We start from the raw sequence: 23,416 nt of genomic DNA, 5'->3' as shown, positions 1-23,416 counted from the left end.
TAGTATGTTCGTGGATGACTGTATAACATTTTGGTTATACGCTACATAATATAATAAACTTACTTACCTAGTACCTACAGTTGTGTAGGGTATGTTGTCAATTTTTACCAGGAGAGGGCCAGCTCAACTTCCCCTATTTGTCATTCTAAGGGGTGAAGTTGGGGGGTCTGGTGAGGAGCGAGGGGGTATATTTTTATTTTTTTTTCTATTTACTTAGGCACATAATAAAATAAATAGATATGGCTAAAGAAATTCTACTTTTGTCGAATAAAAAATCGAATTGTTGTTACCTATTGCAATCAGTGCGTTTATCTTGCAAAACCTCGAAAATGACTCCACGTAAAATGTCATACCACAGACTGCTAAGTTCCACCACGATAAGTCATAACAAAAATAGTTAATTTTCAATAAGGTTTTTTTTTTATTTACACCTTATAATGATTACGCCAATCACACAACCATTCACGCATTACGACTAAAATAAAAAAGTTTAATAGAACACACAATCGCAGCAAAATCGAGATAGCTAAATCGATACTTTTCCTAGTACCGAATCGATAAGTCTAGCACGCGAATCTGCAATGCCGTAAAAAAGTAAAAAGGAAAATAAACGTTCCTTTTTCAAATTGCAGTGAACATGCCAAGTCTGCACGTCATAGGGTGTTGACTGTATGCAAATTTAAACTTTATAATAAGTAGGTTGCTATTCATTATTTATCGCTCGGTTTTAAACATAACTTTTTAAATGTCAAATCCTTGCTTCTATTGGACTGGAAGCGAATAAAAACAAAACGCGTTCAGTTGTTTATGTTCCCATAATGCCGTAGTACCCAAGTAGTTGGATTGTATTCTTTCCATCATGATGGACCAGTCATAACGGCCCATCAAGCCATCGGTTGATCTGATCACATAAGGTTCATCATAATCTATCTTATGACTTTTTATCAAAGTGGTTGCAAATTGAATTCTGATAACTTGTGGCTCTGCCTACCCCATAAGAGATTACAGGCGAGTTTATGTATGTAACTACAGATCATATTCATTGACGATAAATGTCAAGGAACTAATTTTTGTGTAAGTACAGTATCCAGTAAATTATATGCAATTGTCAGGTAATTCCATTGCTATTATAAACTGATTATAATATTGAATCAGTCGGTGTTATTAAAATGGCTGCTGAGACATAAACTAAAAGTTACTTTTCACCCGACTGCGGCGAAATAAAAAGGGTTATGTAGAGAAAAAAAAATCGAAAAAATGTCTAACTAGGCCGGGACTTGAACCCGCTTTTGTCAAGCCGGGACAAGCGTGTTAACCATTACACCACCGGGTCCTGTCCAAGCGAAATTCTTTCGATCGATGTATCATCATTAAGCCGACGAGTCTTTGTAAGTTTCGTTAAGCACAGGCATTATTCCTTATTCTATTCTTCTTCTATCGTGTGGGTTGTGAGGCGGAGTACCAACCTCATCAACCCTGGTGTCAGGGTTACTATTGAGCTGCCAAAGGCCCCTAACATGGCTGTTTTATCGACTACTTACTTACATCAGTAAGTAGTAACCGGGCCCAACGGCTTAACGTGCCTTCCGAAGCACGGATCGTCTTACTTTCGGACAATCAGGTGATCAGTCTGTAATGTCCTAACCAAACCAGGGACCACAAAGTAATTTTTATGATATTTCCCCACCGGGAATCGGACCCAGGACCTCCGGATCGTGAGCCCAACGCTCAACCACTAGTCCACGGAGGTCGTTATGCCTTATTCTATGGCACGGGTGAATGCTATAAAACAAAAGATCTACAGAGTTCCTTAATTTAAATTCCTTGCATATTATTATCATCGTTATCTTTAAATATTCGCAATTCGACAAGTTTATAACAAAGAAACAAGTATGTGGTCATCTGCGTTCAAGTAACATTTACTAAGGGTCCCGTTTCTCATTTCGTCTCGAGTCCATTTTTTGATGGCACGGCAGATGTTGTTGCAAGAATTCACGCATTAAAAAGTCTATTTTAATATTCATTAACAGTTACTGCCTATGCTCTCTTATGCAATATTATGCTGGTTATTTTAATAGGTACCTACTTATCACAAAACGTTATAAGACTTCCAATACACTGGCTAAACTCACATGATCAATAGGTTCAGCTAAAAAATAAAGGCCTCCGTGGTCCAGTGGTTTGAGCGTTAGGCTCATGATTGGGAGGTCCCGGGTTCAAATCCCGGTGGGGACATATAACAAAAATCACTTTGTGATCCTTAGTTTGGTTAGAACATTACAGGCTGATCACCTGATTGTCCGAAAGTAAAAGAAAGTAAGACGATCCGTGCTTCGGAAGGCACGTTAAGCCGTTGGTCCCGGTTACTCCTTACTGTAAGTAAATAGTCGATAAATGAGCCATGTCAGGGGCTTCTTTGGCGGCTCAATAGTAACCCTGACACCAGGGTTGATGAGGTTGGTATGGTATTCCACCTCACAACCCACACGATAAGAAGAAGAATAATATTCATTATCAGTTACTGCCTATTCTCTCTTATGCAATATTATGCTGGTTATTTTAATAGGTACCTACTAATCACAAAACGTAATAACACTTCCAATACAATTACCTAAACTCACATAATCAATAGGTTCAGCTAAAAAATAAAGGCCTCCGTGGTCCAGTGGTTTGAGCGTTAGGCTCATGATCCGAAGGTGCCGGGTTCAAATCCCCACCGGGTCTCCACCGGGATTTGAACCCGGGACCTCCGGATCGTGAGCCCAAAGCTCAAACCACTGAACCAAGGAGGCCACGATGTGCACAGTAGTGACGCTTTTATTTTTTTACTGACACATCACCTGGATATATTCAGGAGCGGATCCAGCTTTCATGTCAGGGAGGAGGGGGTCACCAGGTCACCAGATTGCAGACAACCTATCTCCGTAGAGAATTAGATAGAATTGCAGTGGCCACCCATGAACCAACCTGTCGCGGGGGTCATGACCCCTATCAACGACGACAATTATAAAGCATGGGTGGTCAAGCGATAAGGCCGCCATTTGCCATGTACTTAAGAATCTTTCTGTAATTATTTATTTTTATTTTGGTGCAATAAAGTGTATTTGTATTGTATTGTGGTCAATTCTACGGTTTCCTTTGATGTTATAGGTACTTTTCTTCTTGCAGACGAAATTTCCAGACAATACTAGAAGAATGGAGTTTGCATTAATTTTTAAAGTAGCATTTTTTAAAATAGAGAAATAAAATACTGACAAACACATAATCGCATTAAGTTAGTCGGAAAACATTCGCGATGGTGTTATAATATCGGAATATTCAATAAACAAAGTGTACCTATCTATTTTCGCTTCGTGCCAACAAGCCGCTTTATAACTCGAAAGTTTATGCGGAGTTTTCAGTTAATTCGTTTCGACTCTGCTCCGAGGGTGGGGGCTTAGGTTTCATGATTCATCGTCATCACCTTTCATCATTTCATTAATCATCATCATGAAAAAAAAATACATAAGACATGGCTGCATGGGCATAGTTCCCTTTGCCTTGACCTTCGGGGAAAACCAAAACAACAACATAATTCTCTGGTGAAAAATGTGTGTGTGTGTGTTAATGATTAAATAAACTAAATATAAACGAAACTAAGCTGGTTGTTTGTTACTGGAAATCTTAGCAGTATGACGTACGCGCCGTACGTAGACTGCGTGCGCTCGAATCAAATTACCCACCACAGATAACATAATCTAGGCAGCAAAAAGCTTCAATTAACACACAGGATGCGGAAGTATTAATCGTATCAAGCTATCTACATCTGCTAAATCAGCTGGCATTAAATAAGTATCTATCTAGGTATCTATTTAGAAGCACTCAGTCCGTAAATCTTAATTACACTCTAGATTACTTCATTGCGGTGATAAGTGAGCAATTACATGGGTTGGTGACCTATCTCTGCCTACCTCGGTTCGCATACTAGTCGAGTTTCACTATTCAAAATAACGGCTTCCGTAGTCCAGTGGTTTGAGTGTTGGGCTCACGATCCGCAGGTCCCGAGTTCAAATCCCGGTGGGGACATACCACAAAAAATATTTTGTGATCCCTGGGGTAGTGAGTACATCAATCTTAAGATGAAATAAGTAACCACACCTCGCTGAGCATTCTGTTAGACCAACGCAACGCGATAGGTGGTGAGCCGTATCGCCGTCTTTAATGGTCGAGCCAACTGTGTTTACGATTCTTTTAATTACTTATATTTGTACGACTAGTGATAATTAATTAGACACCTCGTTTCAAGGGATTTAGCATGGATTTCCTGTACGTATATTGTATTATATTTTTTTTCTTTTTATTGTCAACTTGATATTATTTTCTTCAAAATTTAAATATTATTGTCTGAACATTTGGCTTTTTGAATAAAACTTTTGGATGGTAGTTGGTATCCTTAGCTCAGTTTTAAAACTTTTAGGGATAACAGCTGACTTATAATAATTATGTTACCTGTTTTATACCTGTAACTACATACTTAAAACAAATATTAGCCCCGATTCCTGCAGACACCTCCTAATTTTACTTTAAGTTATACCTGTCATTTTCTTATCCGCCGAAAAGGAAATGGACGGATGATTGACAGCTCTTAATTTTAGGAAGAATGAGTAAATGAATGAATAACCCGGGCGAAAAGGTATCTCGCTGGTATGCAAACCGTTTGAACTTAATTCTGTCAGGTTATTGGCCAATGTATAATTTTTAGACGGTTGTTTTAGATTTGTGCTTAAAATTGACGTGTGTTACATAAATTTTATGCTTGTCGATTACCCGTCCCTTTCCTTTTCGGCGGATAAGAAAATGACAGATATAACTTAAAATAAAATTAGATGGTATTTACAGGAATTGGCACCATTGTCATATATTTAAGGCTTTAATAGTACAATTAATAAAGATGTTATTGTTATTACATCAGTCGCCATTTACTTGGCCGGAAAGACATCAAATTGCTTCAATACTTAGGTACACTTAGCTTTACTAGCCATGTACGCCTACTTTGGGTATCCGCGCTTTAACCATTAAGATCCGTTATTTGTTAATTATGTAGTTAATTACATAAATATCCTGCAGGGAAATAACGTCTTTACGTTCAATCTGAGCGAGATAAAGGCATCAAAGTGACTATTTATTCACTAGAATTGCCTTTTACGATGAGACTTAAATTGATGATGTATTAGAATCGACCTCTCTGAGAGATGTACCTACTACTTAAGAAAGTATATATTCAATAAAAAAAATGTTGGTAAGTACATACCCAATCAATAAACTCACAAGTTTACGAAAACGATTGACAAGAGATGAACTGGGAGGTTAACTGGCCACATCGAAGCAATTCGTCTACGAAAGCAATATTGCTATTTGATATTTGTTTGCATTGCGCACTTACTTTTACATGCGCAAATGTCAAATTGCCCCCCTGCTGTACGTAAACCTACACAAGGAAATTAAGCGATTGACTCATTTATTTATTTATTTATTAGGTTTGCCAACAGACAAAAACACTTTTACATGTAACTTAACCTATTTACAAATACTGGACTAGTGCTCGTCCAATTATAGGCAAACACAACATGCTACTTTATTAACGCTACAAAGGACGACAATCTACATAAAATAAAGAAACAACAGAGAAATAAATCTTAAAAAGAATAAAACATCACTTAAAGATCACTCGGCCAAACGAACATTCACAAAATTATTTAATATTTTTTTAAATTTAGGTAAGGAACAGGATAGCAAATCGACTTTGGACTTCATGTTTATATAGCTTACTATTTATGATTTTATTGTCAGTAGCGTCTGTAAAAAACCGAACCTATAAAGTCAGGACCCGTGCAAAATGGGATAATTCAGGGAGATGACGATAACTTACTGCAATTTGTCTATTATTATTTTGTATTTCTACAATACACAATACTCTATAGCGTATAAACACAACATAAATGACAATTACAGAGGAGAACAATTTTTTCACAGGAAAGCTTATCGCTACAATTTGTCAAGAACCACGTTTCAATTCTTTTATCTGTTTAATATCAATCTTGATACATTTGTAAGATCAAAGATAAACGTCTACTACTCATAGCAGGTGTAAGTGGCTGTCGATGGATCAATTACGAACACTATTTATAGCTAACAACCAAACAGCTGTCGAGAGAGTACATCTTTGTTTATTCCCGCCAATTTTACTGTCACTGACAACTTTTTGTTTTTATAAACAAAGATGTTTAAAAAATGACAAGAAATTGTTCATAATTTAATGTATTAAAATAATATTTTTTGATTCAAAATAAAATGATGTGACTCACTTATCGAAATTTATTTCTTGTAAGTACATTTGCATTACAATTAAATACTTACAAATATACATTCATGTTTATTAGAATGAGTCTCTTTTTAAAAATAAATAAGTACTATTTTGTTTTCAGTGTTTGCACTGGCCGTTTATTTATAATGAGTTACGTGGTTAGGTTAGCCATAAAGAATATAAAAAAGTAATTTATTTCTTCTTTTCCGTCTTATGTCGGCAAAAATATTTTTATGGCTGATTCCAGTCAGTGTTTGCATGTTTATTTTTTAATTTAATTTAAATTAATTGAAATTGCTATAGTAAAAACTCCTTTGGGTTGCATAGTTCAGATGTTGAATACCGTCGGGTTTACTTTGAATTAGCGGAACATATTGGTACTAATTGATAGGTAATTACTGCGTTTATTCACTTAATGCATGCCTCCATTCATTCAATAGCCTGCCGATAAACGCTTGGGCAGAATCCGCCTTTTTGTGGAATTTGTGCTCAATGCTCTATGGGCAGATCGTGGATTTTCTAGGCCGTACTAATTGATTATAATCCTATAGAAATGCTAATTATTTGAAATATATAAGTCAACTGTTAGACTAAATAACTAAAACAACTGGTAGAAACACATATAGTAACCTTTGGTAAGAATATTGCAGGCTTGAATCACCTGATTGTCCGAAAAAGTAAGATGATTCCGTGCTTCGGGGTCACGTTAAGCCGTTGATCCCGGCTATTAGCCGTAAGACACTTCCACCAACCCGCAGTGGAGCAGTGTGGTGGAGTATGCTCTATACCCCCTCCGCTTGATTGAGGGGAGCTCTGTACCCAGCAGTAAGACGTATATAGGCTGTTTATGTTACATTGCTATGTTACGTATATATAAGATACCTAAATTAGTAAAAAAAAATAGCAGAGTATCTTTATCAATCTATTTCAGATAACATAAAGTATCCATGACGGACTTTCCAGGCTATATTCTAAGAATAAACTATATATAGCGCTGTTCAGTGTTACCTTAGTTTAACCTCCTTATTTCATAGGACATATTATGCATGCTTTTATCCTTGTTTTTGGGTATAAACTTGTTAATACACCCAGGCACAACACAACTTCCACCCTATATTATTCTGCTTAAAATAAAGAGAAGCAATCAACATAATTGTATTCATATCTGATCCAAATATCAAGTAACAATTATTTTTATCGAATGCGCCTGCCATTACATTATGTTTTTGAATAATTATCTACCCGAGCATTGAGAAAAAAGGTAATAATTATGTTAAATCTGTAGTCATGAGCAATATAATGTACCCACTTTAGGACTCTGTCGCACTAACATATTTCACATTTAGTGAGACTTACAGTTCAATTTGTCAAAAAAGTTAATGTGACATGGTACCAAAGTGTATACATATTAATGCTTGTGACCGTACAACGCCATCTATATGTTTTTCGGAGAACGTAGCCTGGAAATGGAACTTAACAAGGTAAATGAGTGATGAACTTACATGGAGGCTAAGCCGCAAAGCGCACGCTTAGTAATTCCATCGCGTACTTACATACAGCGTGCTGCAGTTTAAACGTTAAATGCCTAACAAAAGAAGAAAAAAGTGTAAATTTTTTATAAAAATAAAATAAAAGAACTTCTAATTATAAACGTTAATACAGCACTAGTGAATACCTTAATGATGATGATGTTACAATCTGAAAAGCTTCCTTCTCTCTTTTAAACTTCTATTTTGTTGTGCCCGAATGGATCTGTGATGTGAAACTATGTAACTTACCAACTTGGACACCATCATCATATGCACATAAAGAATTTTTTTTTTTGTAAATATAAAATAATACAGAATTTTCGGTAACTAGAAAATATTTTTTTAAATTCATTTATTTATTGCATTCATTATTTATTAGGCCGAACACATGGAGCTAAGCTTAAGGAATCTCTTTGCTATGGTTATGATTAACTGACTAACTTACAGCCACATAGTTCCTTTTGGTAATATTGCCTGCCTATAATAAAAAGGACGAAAGTTTTTGGATATTGAACCTAAGGATAATTATTATATGGAAATGACAAAGCGCAGAAAACGCAGCGGGCAACAGCTTGGGTCGACTGTGCCGTACCTACCTTCCTTCTTTTGAAGTATTAAACAATGTTGCTAATTACTGTAGACACCATTTAATTTTAAGTTATATCTGTTATTTTCTTATCCGCCGAAAATCATAGGGATGTGTAATCAAATATAAATAAAATTTATGGAACACACGTCAATTTTAAGCACAAATCTAAAAACTAACTAACCCATAAAAAATAACATTGGCTAATAACCCAACAGACTTAAGTTGACAGCACACGTAGCAGCGAGATACCGTTTTGATTCGCCCGGGTTACTCATTCTTCCTAAAATTAAGAGCTGTCAGTCATCCGTCCCTTTCTTTTTCGGTGGATAAGAAAATGACAGGTATATAAAGTAAAATTAGGAGGTGTCTGCAGGAATCGGGGACATTAACTATTTAAAAAAATAATCCTTAAATAAAGTTACGGTAAATCAATCAACGAATTATTGACAGCCTGTAGTTGAAGCGATAAGCCCCGTTGATCAAGTTTTTGTGACCGCTTGCTTGCGGTCGTGATCTGATCTTGACCACCGCAACTTAATGTGAATTGTGTTGTGTCGGAGATTGAGACATACTGTATAATGTCATGTTAGGTTTTGTTTGAAAAAGGAACAGCGGAATTCTGCGGAATATTATTTTTAATTTAATGTTTGAAAATGTACTTGATATCTTTTTGTAGGTTTTTTTTCTGGTTTTAAATACTTTTGGGCTCCGGTCCGTGCTGCTTTATGGTTATAGGCAAACTAAAACAGATACCAAAACATACTTACGTAATAAGATTTTTCATAGGAATCGTGACATGATGTATTATTGTCGTTAAGTTCATATCCTACACTTAAAAAAAAAACAACGTTATAAGTAGATTTATTTAGCGTTACCTTTTATTTTCTGTTCTAAGGCATAACCTTATAGGTATTTTATTTACTTTATCTACTTGACAAGGTTGTGTGAAGATAATTATTTACATGAGTATAAAATTATGTGTTCAAGTCTACACCAAACTGACTTGTCATCTTTTTGTCTTCTCAAAAGGATAATAAATATAAGTCTAGCGTAAACATATTAATTAGGTTTTTTGAGGTTTACGCGGTTATTTTCATAATTAAGACGCATAATACTGAGTTCTTACCGCGACATGGCACTTGTACCAGTGTAGAAATATCGGGAGGGTCATATCTTTGTTTTTAACGCGGTAAGAACCCGGTATTATATGTTTTAATGATATTAATTAGGTTAGGCACTTACCTTGACAAACAGCATAGGGTCATGAACTCATTTTCGAAGGCTCTGGTTTAGAGGTATCTGAAACGAAAAAAAAAAGCAATTAATATAAATCACAGTGCGTAGCTACTTATAATGAGACATGGTGTCATCAAAGATTAACATAGAACTACACGGACCTCCGCAGAAGATAAATTATAAAATGCTAATCGCGAATTAGGAACTGGTATTCAACGTAGCCTTCTTCTAAGTAATTTACTTTTTATAAATAAAAAAAAATATGCTGTTTTTTTGTTTATTTTGATATTAATTAGGAAGTCACCTAATCATCCCCCCCCTTCCCCTTTAGATTCTTAAATATAGCTGGCCAGGAGCTGTATAATATATATTATTAACATCTCTGCCTTCCCATTCCTTATGTCATTAGTAAGTTAAAATTAGCTTAAGGTTTTTTAATGATTGCAAATCGCATATACAGTTAAATTTAAAGAAATTAATTTGTAAAAAAGGCTTAGAATTCCGTTTCCGCCGCTTCATCGCAAGTGTCTCCCTCTAAGGACGTAACCCACATACTAATGTAATAGGCCTACGTAGGTACTGTTAGCACGAGAAACTGATTCACGCTTGTTATTTTCTACTGGGGTGGATAGAGCCTCCAAATGTCAGCAGCAAAAGGGGGGCAATCATCATCTCCCTAGGATTATCCCGTTTTTCACAGGGTCCGCTTACCTAACCTGAAGATTTGACAGGTCCGGTTTTTTAAGAGTAAGGAAGCGCATGCAGACTGTCTGTTTCACTCGCGTTTACGTGCTAGGCGGAACACGGAAATAATGAGATTTTTGTACGGAGTGTCTGATCTGTGATGTTAATCTGCCTTGATCCACTAAGTCCGGACATTGGTAAGTAGGTACATAGAGTTGTACTTATTTAGGTAAGGTCATAGAATAAGTACGTATAGAACTGCAACTCTCCGCTCCCCATTAGCGGTTGAGCTCCTCTCACCCGTCTCCCCTCGGTCTTACTTTAGTCTTCAATCTTATGGACGGCAGGCGTCACACATACAGATGCGCGTGTACGATAACGTCAATGTGTAGTGTCTGTGTAAAATGAGGTGTTTTGTTTGAAGTGTCCGGGGTGTGGTATAGCTTTGTGGACCTAAGCCATTACTTCTGCTGACTCTACCATACCTAATGCGCATGACCAACTAGCCATGTTTTTTTCTCTATCAAACGCCCAATTACCTGCTATTGCGACAGTCTGCAACTCCATAAGACTGTATTGCACAAAACTACATCATTTAAATAAGCCAACATGTTTTTACATACCCACATATCTGATGAATATATAGAGTTCATAAATATAAACACCTTATATATCCCAATGGCCCCGATTCCTGCAGACACCTCCTAATTTTACTTTAAGTCATACCTGTCATTTTCTTACCCGCCAAAAAGGAAAAGGACGGATGATTGACAGCTCTTAATTTTAGGAAGAATGAGTAAATGAATGAAGAACCCGGGCGAATCAAAAAGGTATCTCGCTGGCAAACCATTTGACGTGTGCTGTCAACATAATTCTGTCTTCTGATATAACTTAAAATAAAATTAGATGGTGTTTACAGGAATTAGCACCAATGTCCGAGACATTTAGACATCCCCTTATAATTTTAAGAATGTATGGAGCATACTCCATTAGACTGCTCTAGTGCGATAAAAGACCCAGACCGAAACAATTTTAAAATTTGTTTATTTGTATGTAATATATCGATAAACAGCCTATATCCGTCCCATAGCTGGGCACAGGCCTCTCCTCAGTCAACCGGAGGGGGTATGGTGCATATTCCACCACGCTGCTCCACTGCGGGTTGGTGTATTAAATGGTTTTAAAAGAAAAAGGTGAGACAGGCAAACAGGGATACGGGATTTTGTTTTGCTTGTCCCCCTTTCCTGATTCTGTGTTCAACATAACTTAGAAAAGGGTAATAGTATATACACCCCACTTCACGCCGGCTATGTTTAATAGGAGGCGAGCCTATTTCCATTAGCTGGGGCCCACGACATCAATTATCTATGATTCAAACATGAATTCAAACTTATAAAAGTCGAATTCAGTGGTTTAAAACCCGAGTTGGGGTTGGAACAGGGCTATCATGGATTCAAGCAGTAAGCTTAATGTTTAATTGAAATAAGGCCACTCCCACTACAACTAATGTAGTAAGACATTAAACTTTTAATATATTACGTAGGTAAGGTACCCATAAAATGTTACAAAGTGTCTCTCTTAAGGAAATTAAGAGCAAACGTAATGTCTTAATAAAACTGCTACTTGATATTCATGCTCTCGTTTTGAAACTACTTTTTAATTTATCCGCTTTACCACCCAACATGTGGTAATATATGGAGTAATAAATTATTAAGTATAGGTACTTAGATAAGCCTTCTCTATCTAGAACGACTATTAACGTGCCTTCCAAAGCACGGATCGTCTTACTTTTGGACAATCAGGTGATCAGCCTGTAATGTCCTAACCAAACTAGGGATCACAAAGTGATTTTTGTGATATGTCCCCACCGGAATTCGAACCGGGGACCTCCGAATCGTGAGCCCAACGCTCAACCACTGGTCCACGGAGGCCGTCCATTCTTGTGTATTTTTTACGTGACCTGTTGTAGATTTGCCAAAAATGGCATGAACTACTTAGCCGGACAAATGGGTAGCGCGTTCTTGTGTCGATTTCTTTCCCTATTAATATTAAAGAGAATAAATAGAGAGTGATTTATTCATGGTGTCAACCAGAAGGGAAACCCTTAAAAAATCTATTCAAAAATACCTACGAAATTAATAATTCAACAGTTACTTATTTTGTATACACTGGATATCCACAGCAAGAACAGTTTTAAAACAAAACAATCTATAAATAAACTTATATTTTTTATGAATCTATCGAAGGTCAAACAACTTAGGCTAAACATTTCAAAAACTATACAATAAAACATGTCGATATATCTTAATTTATTCCAGATTTTATCTTTCTATTGCAAAAAGGCTTTGTCTTTTGCTAATTATAAATGTTAAAATACATGGGTTACTTGATTGACAGATAGTAGGCATGTTACAAGTATACACCTCCAATATACTAAGACCTCTGTGTCTGACACGAATCTGAAGATATTTACGAGACTGCAGGTGTCTATAAGTAATGGTCGAATCAGAACGCCTGACCAGATTATTCAAAGCTCTGTCATAATGGGACCATTACGACTATATCCCAATTGGAGTAGTCAGTACATTGTACCCACATAGTGTATCAGAACTATTCAGAAAAAAGTTTAAAACCTTAAAAAAATATGTATAAGTAAAGAGTTTTTGCTTCTATGCTGTTCTGGGAGCATATAAAAAACATAGAACACGTTCAGCTGCTTCTCTTCCCGGGCATGTCGTAAAAACCGACAGAGGGATTGTGTCCTCTAACATGATGGACTAATGTTATGGGCGATAGGCTGATCCCTTATCACCATAAGGTTCATCATATCCATTTTTGGACTTCGTATCAACAGTGGCTGCAAGTTGTCTTTGATTACTTGTGGCTCTGCCCACCCCATTAGGGATTACGGGCGTGAGTTTATGTATGTATGTATGTATAAGTAAAGAGTATTATAAACCTTAGTTATCTCAAAACTTAAAACACTGCAAGCTGCTTAATCACTTTGGGCATATCATAGAAGTCAATTGCTGGCTGTTTTAATATATAACATAGCATAAGATCACGACTTTATCCCAATTGGGGTAGTCAGAGGTACATCCATCGCAATATGAACTAAGTACCCACGCTTCACCGAGCTTTCTGTTAGACCAACGTGATAGGTGGCGAGCCCTATCGCCGTCTATAATGGTCGAACTAGATGTGTTAGTGTAAACTGCTCCATTAATAACATAAAAAATAAAAACAGCCTATATACGTTCCATCGCTAGGCGCAGGAGTATGGAGCATACTCCACCACGCTGCTCCACTGCGGATTGGTGTTCTACAAAGGTTGTCTTGAAGGTACGAATCAGATGAATTCATCAATAATTTAGATAAAACATTCGTTTTTATTTCTTTTTTTCTCGGCATTGAGTCAAAGCTCAAAACAATCTGGCTAGATTGAACTTGTCCGTCAGATCTAGAGCAAGATAGTGGTTACAAAACGTTTGACAATGCAAGGTGTTGGACAAACAGGTCGGTCAGTGATTTATCGGAATATTTCACACGACATATTGCTACTGATACTGCTACTTTCTGCGGAAAACATAATATCGAGGTTAGGTTACTTGTCTCGTCATATAGGTAGGCATTCTTGAAATAACTTCACAATTATTTTTTAGCTGCTTTTACGTTTTTCACAGAGTGCGCTTTACCTGAGTTATGAACAGGTCGGGTTCAGAAGCAACTGCCATTTTTTTTGTAGTGACTAATTGTAAATGACAAGAATGAGAATATAAACTGCCTATTTCTCCCACCAGGTGTCGCTACTGTTGAGTGTTCTTAAAGTATGACAGTTCCCCACACTATTCGACTAATTAAAAATATTATTTTGGTTATTATTTTTACACTTTAATCCTTTGTGTACCGTTTAATTGCATAATCATAGTGTTATATTTATTATCTAAAGATCGGAAAGAAAATAATTAAGACACTAAAACTTATTTTCAATCATAACTGCCTTTTTCCAACTTCTTCTATCGTGTGGGTTGTGAGACTTGTGAGGTGAATGACCAACCTCATCAATCCTGGTGTCAGGGTTATTATTGACCCGCCAAAGGCCCCTGACGTGACTCAAGTAACGACTACGTACTTATATCAGTAAGCAGTAACCGGGACCAACGGCTTAACGTGCTTTCCGAAGAACGGATCATCTTACTTCTGGACAATCAGGCGATCAGCCTGCAATGTCCTAACCAAACTAGGGATCACAAAGTGATTTGTCCCCACCGGGCAACCACTGGACCACGGAGGCCGTTTTCCAACTGATGGTTGCTTTTCTTTTTTCGTTACTCGTCATTCAGATGGGATACATTCCACTTTGATCCACATTTTATAGCAATTTATCACGAATTATAGCTGGTATGGGGAACTGTCAAGATTTAGAAACACTCAACAGTGCTGCTCCCTACATTTGAGCTTCTAGTTTTTATCTCCATTTGTTCGGCAGACAGGTTAACAGAAAGTTCGGGAACAATACAAAAAGATACAACAATTAAACTAAAAAAACACAATGGACATTTTGCTACCAACAGCAATCTCTTCAAGGAAACCTTTGGCAACAAAAATAATGTAATACACTAAATGCTTCAATTCCCTTTGAAATGGTTTTCAAAAATCTTTATCTCAATTAATTGCTCAATTGTAACAATTCCAAATTAAATATTCAAATATACATATTTAAGCAAAGAAATAAATAATAAAACACAGCTAAAAGCATCTACCATTGTCAGCTATTAATTCGTTTTTAATCGTCGACCACAGACTACAAAATGATAGTCGGAAGAACAAGGCAGAACATTTTTCAACCTTTGCCTTAATGACTCTGTAGGCGATGCCACATTACATGGATCTGTATGTCATAAATTAAAATGATTGTCGGACATTTATAAGAGACAAAATAATGCTTAATATTGGAGTTAGTATTAGAAGTTTTTAGTCGTGATTTATTGTGGAAGCTGTTTGTAATCCCGATCATGGCAACCCTGATTGATACCTACCCCGCCGGCGTGGTCGACGATTTCCCTCACTCAGCAGTTATCGTTATTGCCCCACTAGTGTCAATAAATTCTTTCAAATATAATCTTTTGAGACGACGCGACGCCCTGAGCCGAGGTTCAGGCCCAACTGGGCACCCTCAGGCTTAATGTCGTCGGGTGAGAGCCCTCAGCACTCCCTATTTCTCCGGCCAAGTAATTATTACGATCTGAGGCAAACTTACAACGTCTAAGTCACGTTTAAAAAAACCGAGCATGGCTTAGAAGTCAACTAAGGGCGATGGTCTTCTGACATTGGCATTGTTTTTGGGTGTACTTATAAGAAACTAGTGACCCGTCCCGGCTTGGGTGCAATGCCGAGGAAAAAATGAAATTATTTACGACATCACATTAAAAACCTCAAAAATAACAGTATTTCTCCACTATTTAATGGATGTTATTATACATTTATAAACCTTCCTCTTGAATCACTCTATCTATTAAAAAAACCGCATCAAAATCCGTTGCGTAGTTTTAAAGATTTAAGCGTACATAGGGATATAGGGACAGAAAAAGCGACTTTGTTTTATACTATGTAGTGATGACAGGTATAACTTAAAATAAAATTAGATTGTGTGTACTGGTATCAGCTCCATTGTGTACCTGACGTATGTGTGAAACCGGACTAAAAATAGCTAATACTCCATCCTCAACCCCACTCTTAGCCCCAGGCAGCGCACGCGCCTGCGTCGTTTTTAAATCATAAATATAAAATGGGTCGCCCTATGTAGGTACTGTAACTCTACTATAAACCTTCACCACGCGATCATAATATTACCAACTAACTTTATAACAAAGTAACATTTTACTTATAAGTTTAAACATGTATGTAAATGTAGCTATCGATAAACACAGTAACCGGGTGAGAGCCTTCAGCGCTCCCCATTTGCCGGCCTAGAAGTTAATATCATCTGAAGCAAATTTGCAATAAGTCACGTCAAAAGATAAACACAGTCACAACCAGTGATGGAATGTTCCCAAAGTGAGAATGTTCCCATTATAAAAACTCATTAATAGTTAACGACATTGCCTGTTTTTTTTTTTAATTGTTTATTTTTGTACTCTGGTCGTATCTGCATAAAGGTTAGGTACTAAAGGTCTTTTTTTATTTAAGTTTTGCGCCTTTTTACAGTCAAAGTGGGAAAATTCCCAGGAACGCACTGGTCACAACTTACATCAGGATGTCGTGGTCGAAGAGATAAAGATTACTAGAGAAGACAACTTCGTACCTATTGAAGATCTGGGCTTATTTTTTGTTCTTTTATTTACTTAGAGGCTTTTAACAAAATTTGTTATGCCAGCCCCATCGATCAAGACGGACTAAACTGATAAAATGGTAAAAAAACATATTTAATTCATGCCCCCACCCACAATAGCCTAAGAAGTGATGCTGTTGTGAATGAAAGCATAAATCAAATATGATTCTCTGGCCGTCGGCTCTGATAAAAAGGCCTCCAAGATACCTACATCACTACTAATTTTTAGTTGCTTAAATAAAAACAGCCTTTGTGAGGCATTCCGAGTACATTCATAATACACTGGCGATTTGCGAGCGAGTTCGCTAATATGAAAACGCCCTTAAGTACCATAAGTTTCACACTCTTCTGTGCTTATGATTGCAAATTAACGGCCGAGAAACTACATAATAATTATATGTAGCAGTAATAGTTTAATTATTAAATAAATAACTAGTATTTTACAAGCGTAAAATCATTATTAACACTAAAAAGGAAATGGGGAAATTATCGTGAAAATCTAGACTCAGTTAAGTTATACATTTAAGCTTAATAGTGTATATTTAATATTTATTTAAGTAGTGCTTTGCTATTGCTATAACTTTCGACATAAAACGGTCGTGCTTTCTATTTGCCTAGCGTAGAAGCTATTTTTAAGTAAAAAAATGAACTTCAAGTAAATAATACGACCATAATATTAAACTCATTAGTAAATTGATCGATGACTGACTGTCATGAGACGGCCTCTATGGCAAACATGGAATAATTTGATATCATTTCTGAGTTATCGAGTTACCAAAAAACGGAGGCATGTACATTTCTTAATTAGGTACTGAATTAACTTAAGGTTCAGTTTCTTAGCGACGAAAAGTCTAAATAACTATTTTTATTAAGGTACCTGTCTAATAATTAAACCGAATTCGATTTATAACATAAATTCTTAAGTTGAGTCCCATTTCCGAAATAGTTGTATTATATTTATATTTGAAAATGAGAATTGTATCTACTTACCCACATTTAAAGCCCACGGATCATGTTAAATTATACCTAGGTACGTAATTAAACATGGCCTAACTAAGAAGATTCATATATTTTTTTACTTGCGTAAAATATTTATCTGCTTTCCCAACAGTCATACTTATAATATTTTATATGTATTGTTATTGTATTTTTCAAAACAAAATTCTCTTAGGTATGAATAAGATTATAATACTTTGGTCGTGGTGTCAAAACAGGGTTGCTGATCCAGTATTTTTATAGGGGTGACGTAATAACTCCTATGGCTAGTTGGCTGTTATATAATTAAAACAATGGCTGCTATAAATTGGCTGTTATAAATTTAAACCAAACAAAAAAATATGAGTGTGAAATTGATCAGCTCCAGGCACAGATAAAAAAACTGACAAAATCCTTAGAAAATATGACACTGGACTACGAAGTAGCTCAGAAAACTATTCGAAAGCACGAGCTGGCCGCTGATAAGTTAGTGAGTTTGAGTTTTCACAACGCGGAACGCTTCGATTCACTAATTAATCGTCAGTATAGTTGCAATCATTCATCCTCGCAGACTGAGCGGCCTGCTCGTGTTTCCGAGTCCTCCCCGCTGTCCGCGCCCGCGCCGGCCCATCAGCTGGTACCGGCGGCGCAGGACTTGCTCCTCACACCAATTGTTAATGACAATAATACGTCCTTCTCGTCGGCGACCGGGCAGGCGGCGCCCGCGCCGGTAAACAAAGCGCAAAATATTATTATGTTTAGTGACGAAATTGGCAAAACAATGGGTTTACAACTTAGCCATTTCTTGAGGCGGGCAGTAATTAATAATTGTATGCCGGGTGCCTCCTATTTAGACATTTTAAAAAGAATAATTTCTTATAAATTCTCGAAAAATAGTACAATCATAATCTTGGCCGGTAGGAGAGGTAACGCGAACAAAGAACTACTTTCCCATTATATTTCCTTACTTAACAGCCTACCGAATGTAGAACAAGTGATTTTGTTTGCATTGCCTTTCAGCCAAAGTCAGCTTAATTCCGAAAATAAGTTTAGGCATGATCTAAACCTGACATTGCATACTTTAGTATGCGATTATTATAATAAATTTCAGTTCATTGATACGAATTCCTATGTTAGGAATTTTTATTTGACCAAAGGTAGATATTACTATCTATCTAACTTTTACAAAAGACAAATAGCGAAGTCGCTATCCTTTTTTTTTTACATTAGAATCAGCCAATTCGTTGGCTTTTAACGCGTCTGCTCCTATTGAGCAGCCTATTTTTATTTCTGACATTTGTAATTTAAATTAAATTTAATGACAACAGAGAAAAACTTTGGCTGTAGTAAGTTAAATGAGGACATATTAAATATAAAATGCAATAAGAAAAATACAAATGTAATCAACCTGGTACACCAAAACATACAAGGAATATTGGGCAAGGAACTTGAAATTGAACTTTTTTTAAACAGTAATTGTGTTGATATTATGTGCGTAACTGAACATTGGCTAAAAAAACATGAGTTCGTTTGCTTCAATAATCACCAGGTTGCCAGCTCGTACAGCAGGGAGACGGCTATCCGTGGCGGTTCATTAATATTAGTACGTAATTGTTTAAAATATAAGGAACGAACGGATATTGTAAGTCTCTCAGTTGAGCGAACTGTTGAGCTAGCCTGTATTGAACTCAGCCGGCTTATTGTATTGAGCGTATACAGACCCCCCGCTTCATCTTATGATCTATTTGAGAAAGTTATTGATGAAGCTTTATGCAAATTATGTAATAAAAGCAAACATGTTATCGTCTGCGGTGATTTTAATATTGATATTCTGGAAAATTGCTCATTAAGTACTACATTCAAATCTTTATTTCTGTGTTATAATCTTGTAAATCTTTTTTCAGAACCAACCCGAATCACGTCACAGTCCGCGAAATGTATCGATAATATTTTTAGTAACTTAGAACCTTGTGATAAATTAATAATTAATAAATTAAAGTCAGATCACTGTGGTCAACAAATATCTTTCAACTTATTTGTTGACCGCTCACTGAAAAAGGATGTTACATGCAATCCCATATCAAGTAGTCGTTTAGAACAATTCAAAGATAATATGTCAAACAAATTACCAGAACTTCCTTACTGTGATGACCCAAATTTGTTATATAACTCCCTATTTAATCTAACAAAATCGGAATTTAATAAAGTATTTAAGGCAAAAACAATTAAGAAAGCAGACACACCAATTTTTAGTGACTGGGCGACGGTAGGAATTTATAAGAGTAGAAACAGGTTGTATGAACTTTACGAAGAAAGAACATACAATCATAGCGTAGCTTTTCACGACTATGTAAAACAGTATTCAAAAGTTTTCAAACGTGTTTGCGTTACCGCGAAGGCAATGTTTGTTAGCAGTAAAATTAAAGGTAGCTCAGATATTATTAAAATGACTTGGAAAGTTATTAATAGCGAAACTGGGAAAGTCAAAGCACGCGATCTCGAGTATCAATTACAAATTGACGGTAAACTACTCACAAATGATAAGCAAGTTGCTGAAGCTTTTGAAAAATTCTTTACTGACATTCCATTTTCGACTACCAAGGACTTGAAGTCATCTCCTGCACTCGCTCAATCACTTGTAAGGGAGCACATAGATACGTCCAAAGTAGATAAACTAACATTTACACACGTGAGTCCTAGGGACGTCTTAAGAGCTTTTAAATCTTTAGAAATCAAAAAGACTGCAGATCTTCATGGTCTCTCTGTTAAAGTCATTAACTCCGTGATTGATTGCATAGCTCCCTATCTATCATGTATATTTAATAAATGTGTAGACAATGGTGTGTTTCCAGATTTAATGAAGCACAGTAAAGTCATTCCATTGTTTAAAGCTGGTAGTACTTCTGACCCTACTAATTTTAGACCAATATCTATACTACCCACGCTTAGTAAAATATTTGAAAAAATTTTATTACTGCAATTACTTCAACATTTCAATTTAAATAATTTAATGTCTAATAAACAATTTGGTTTCACAAAGGGTCGCTCAACAACCGATGCTGGTGTTGAGTTAATAAATCATGTTTTTCAGGCTTGGGAGGAGTCCAAAGATGCTATTGGTGTCTTTTGCGACCTTTCCAAAGCCTTCGATTGCGTTTGTCATGATATCTTGATCGCGAAACTTCGTCACTATGGAATAACTGATAATGCCATCGCTCTTTTGGAGTCATACCTTAGTGGCCGCGTTCAGAGGGTTGATGTGCATGGCTGCAGATCGTGTGGATCTAACGTCACTATAGGCGTCCCGCAGGGCTCAATTCTAGGTCCATTTCTATTCCTAGTTTACATAAACGACCTACCTAGTCTTGTAAAACATGAGGTGGTGCTGTTTGCAGATGATACCTCCTTACTTTTTAAAGTAAAGAGACGACAAGATTCCTTTGACGATGTAAACAACGCCATTTCAGAGGTAGTGGATTGGTTTACTGTAAACAACCTGCTACTTAATGAAAATAAAACAAAATATGTTTATTTTACGTTATCGAATGTTAGTAGGCCCCTCGATTCTATTATTGTAAAAAATAAGGAATTGGACCTCACGGATACTGCTGTATTTTTGGGAATTACTTTGGACGCTAAGTTGCAATGGAGTCCTCATATTGATAAGTTGTCCAAAAGGCTCAGCTCAGCAGCATTCGCGGTCAAAAAAATTCGTTTAATAACCGATGTAGAAACCGCGCGATTAGTTTATTTTGCCTACTTCCACAGTCTAATGTCGTACGGCATCTTGCTGTGGGGTCATGCTGCAGATATGAACAGCATTTTTGTTCTGCAAAAGCGAGCCATTCGGGCGATTTACAAATTGGGACCCAAGATGTCACTTAGAAATAAATTTAAAGAAATTAATATTTTAACTTTGGCATCACAATATATCTTTGAAAACTTAATATATGTAAAAAAACATATAGGATTATTTGCAAAAAATAGCGATCGGCACATTGTTAATACCAGGAATAAAAATAAACTTGCTTTACAAGTCAGTCGATTACATAAGATTACTAAATCTTTTAAGGGGCAATGTATACGTTTTTACAATAAGATTCCCATTGACATTCAGAATTTGCCTTTCAACTGTTTTAAGACAGTAGTTAAACAAAAACTTTACAAAAAAGGTTATTATAAAGTTAGTGATTATTTAGAAGATATGAATGCATGGGATTAACTGTCTGAGAACTGATATTAGGCAGCTAAATTACTCAATTGTATACCAATATTTTATGTTTTATGTTTATTTTTATTTTTTTAAAGAACGTCTAGGGCCCTGTGCCGAGGTTTTTCTTGCAGCTTCTTTTCCCCGGCTATACAGGTTGTGAGAAGCTGCAGTAGTTTTAGGCGGATGAGACGTTCGTTATGTAAAATTGACGATTCAAAGTGTAACTATGTTACCTACTGAATAAAGATATTTTTGAATTTGAATTTGAATGATATCTTTCCATATATTTTTGTAAAATGCATACATACCATCTATATTAAAAATTACTTATTGAGTACTTACCTTAAAAACACAAAAATGTGCATCTATTTACTGTTTGCGTACGTTAAGTGTATTTATCTAACAAACCGCATTATCACCTGGGTGTGGTCTAAATTGAAATTATAATTTAATTTTCTTAATTAACAGTATAATCACGCTAATGGATCGCGTTTAACGCGTGCAATAACGTCTAGTTTACACAAATAGATGTGGTGTTGTTTGTTAAGCTCTATTTCACTCATAAGTCAACATACCACATTATAAAACGGTATATTATTAGGTGAAGAAATAGTAAAAAAAAAACTATGAGCTTAGAATGACAAACATGGTTGGCTGTCGGCCATTAAAAACGGCGCTGTGGTATTTTTTTTTCTCTTTTAATTACTTAAGGGCTTTTAACGAAATTTTGTTATGCCAGCCCCATCGATCAAGACTGCCAATACAATACAAATACACTTTATTGCACCAAAATAAAAAGAAATAATTACAAAAAGTCTCTTAACTAAGTACATGGCAAATGGCGGCCTTATCGCTTAAAGCGATTTCTTCCAGACAACCTTAAGGTGAGGAAAAATGTAAAAAATATAATAATTGAGATTGATTGATTGACTGACTGACTAAAAGGCGCTACGGTTTATCATGTTACTCCAATAAAGCTCGGTGAATTGCAGGCATTTAACTCTGACTACCCCAATAGGGAATACAGTCATAAGCTTATAGATACATATATTACTTATTTATAATTAAGACCTACCTTTTTACCATCGATTATGATAAAAAAAGTGAACTAAGATCGAAAGAAGCGGTATTTGAATTTACAAACTTTTCTTACCAGAATGTGTCGCCATTGTTTAATTCTGCGGAAATAACACTACTGTCAGTAAAATCGAATTTAATGTACTACGTCATGATGGGATATGGTACCCGTGAGTCATTGCTTATCATATGTGAGGTTCACACGAACTCAAAAGTATGTTACGAACGAATACAGCATATTTTAATAAGAATGCGTCGACGCACCGACTTTAGGAATGACGCAATCGGTTCTAGAAAGTTCTAGAACCCAAAAGAGGAGAATGGTACCAGTGGGGTTCTAAAGAAAGGGTTACTCACATGGTGGTATGAAGGGGAAGAGATGAGGTGTTGGTATCACGAGCATTTTGCCGTCAACTGGTGCTTCCTCGGTGGGTTTCCA

At 36.2% G+C, this 23,416-nt stretch overlaps 1 protein-coding gene across 2 annotated transcripts in view; it reads right to left on the bottom strand.

Moving 5' to 3' along the window:
- Window positions 1-23,416, bottom strand: part of LOC126375513 (ras association domain-containing protein 10) — a 146,117-nt gene that overhangs the window by 26,399 nt on the left and 96,302 nt on the right. The window contains exons 1-3 of one of the 2 annotated variants that reach the window (XM_050022479.1): window positions 23,335-23,402; window positions 23,054-23,078; window positions 9,704-9,760 (exon numbers count right to left, since the gene is read on the bottom strand). The gene's annotated coding sequence lies outside the window, so the exon portion shown is untranslated. Of the gene's footprint in view, window positions 1-9,703; window positions 9,761-23,053; window positions 23,079-23,334; window positions 23,403-23,416 lie in introns of those variants that run through there. The other variant, XM_050022478.1, reaches the window with a different exon arrangement.

This window comes from Pectinophora gossypiella, chromosome 19 (genome assembly GCF_024362695.1).
Source record: "Pectinophora gossypiella chromosome 19, ilPecGoss1.1, whole genome shotgun sequence".
NCBI lineage: Eukaryota > Metazoa > Arthropoda > Insecta > Lepidoptera > Gelechiidae > Pectinophora > Pectinophora gossypiella.
This window is presented reverse-complemented; position numbering and strand designations above follow the sequence as displayed.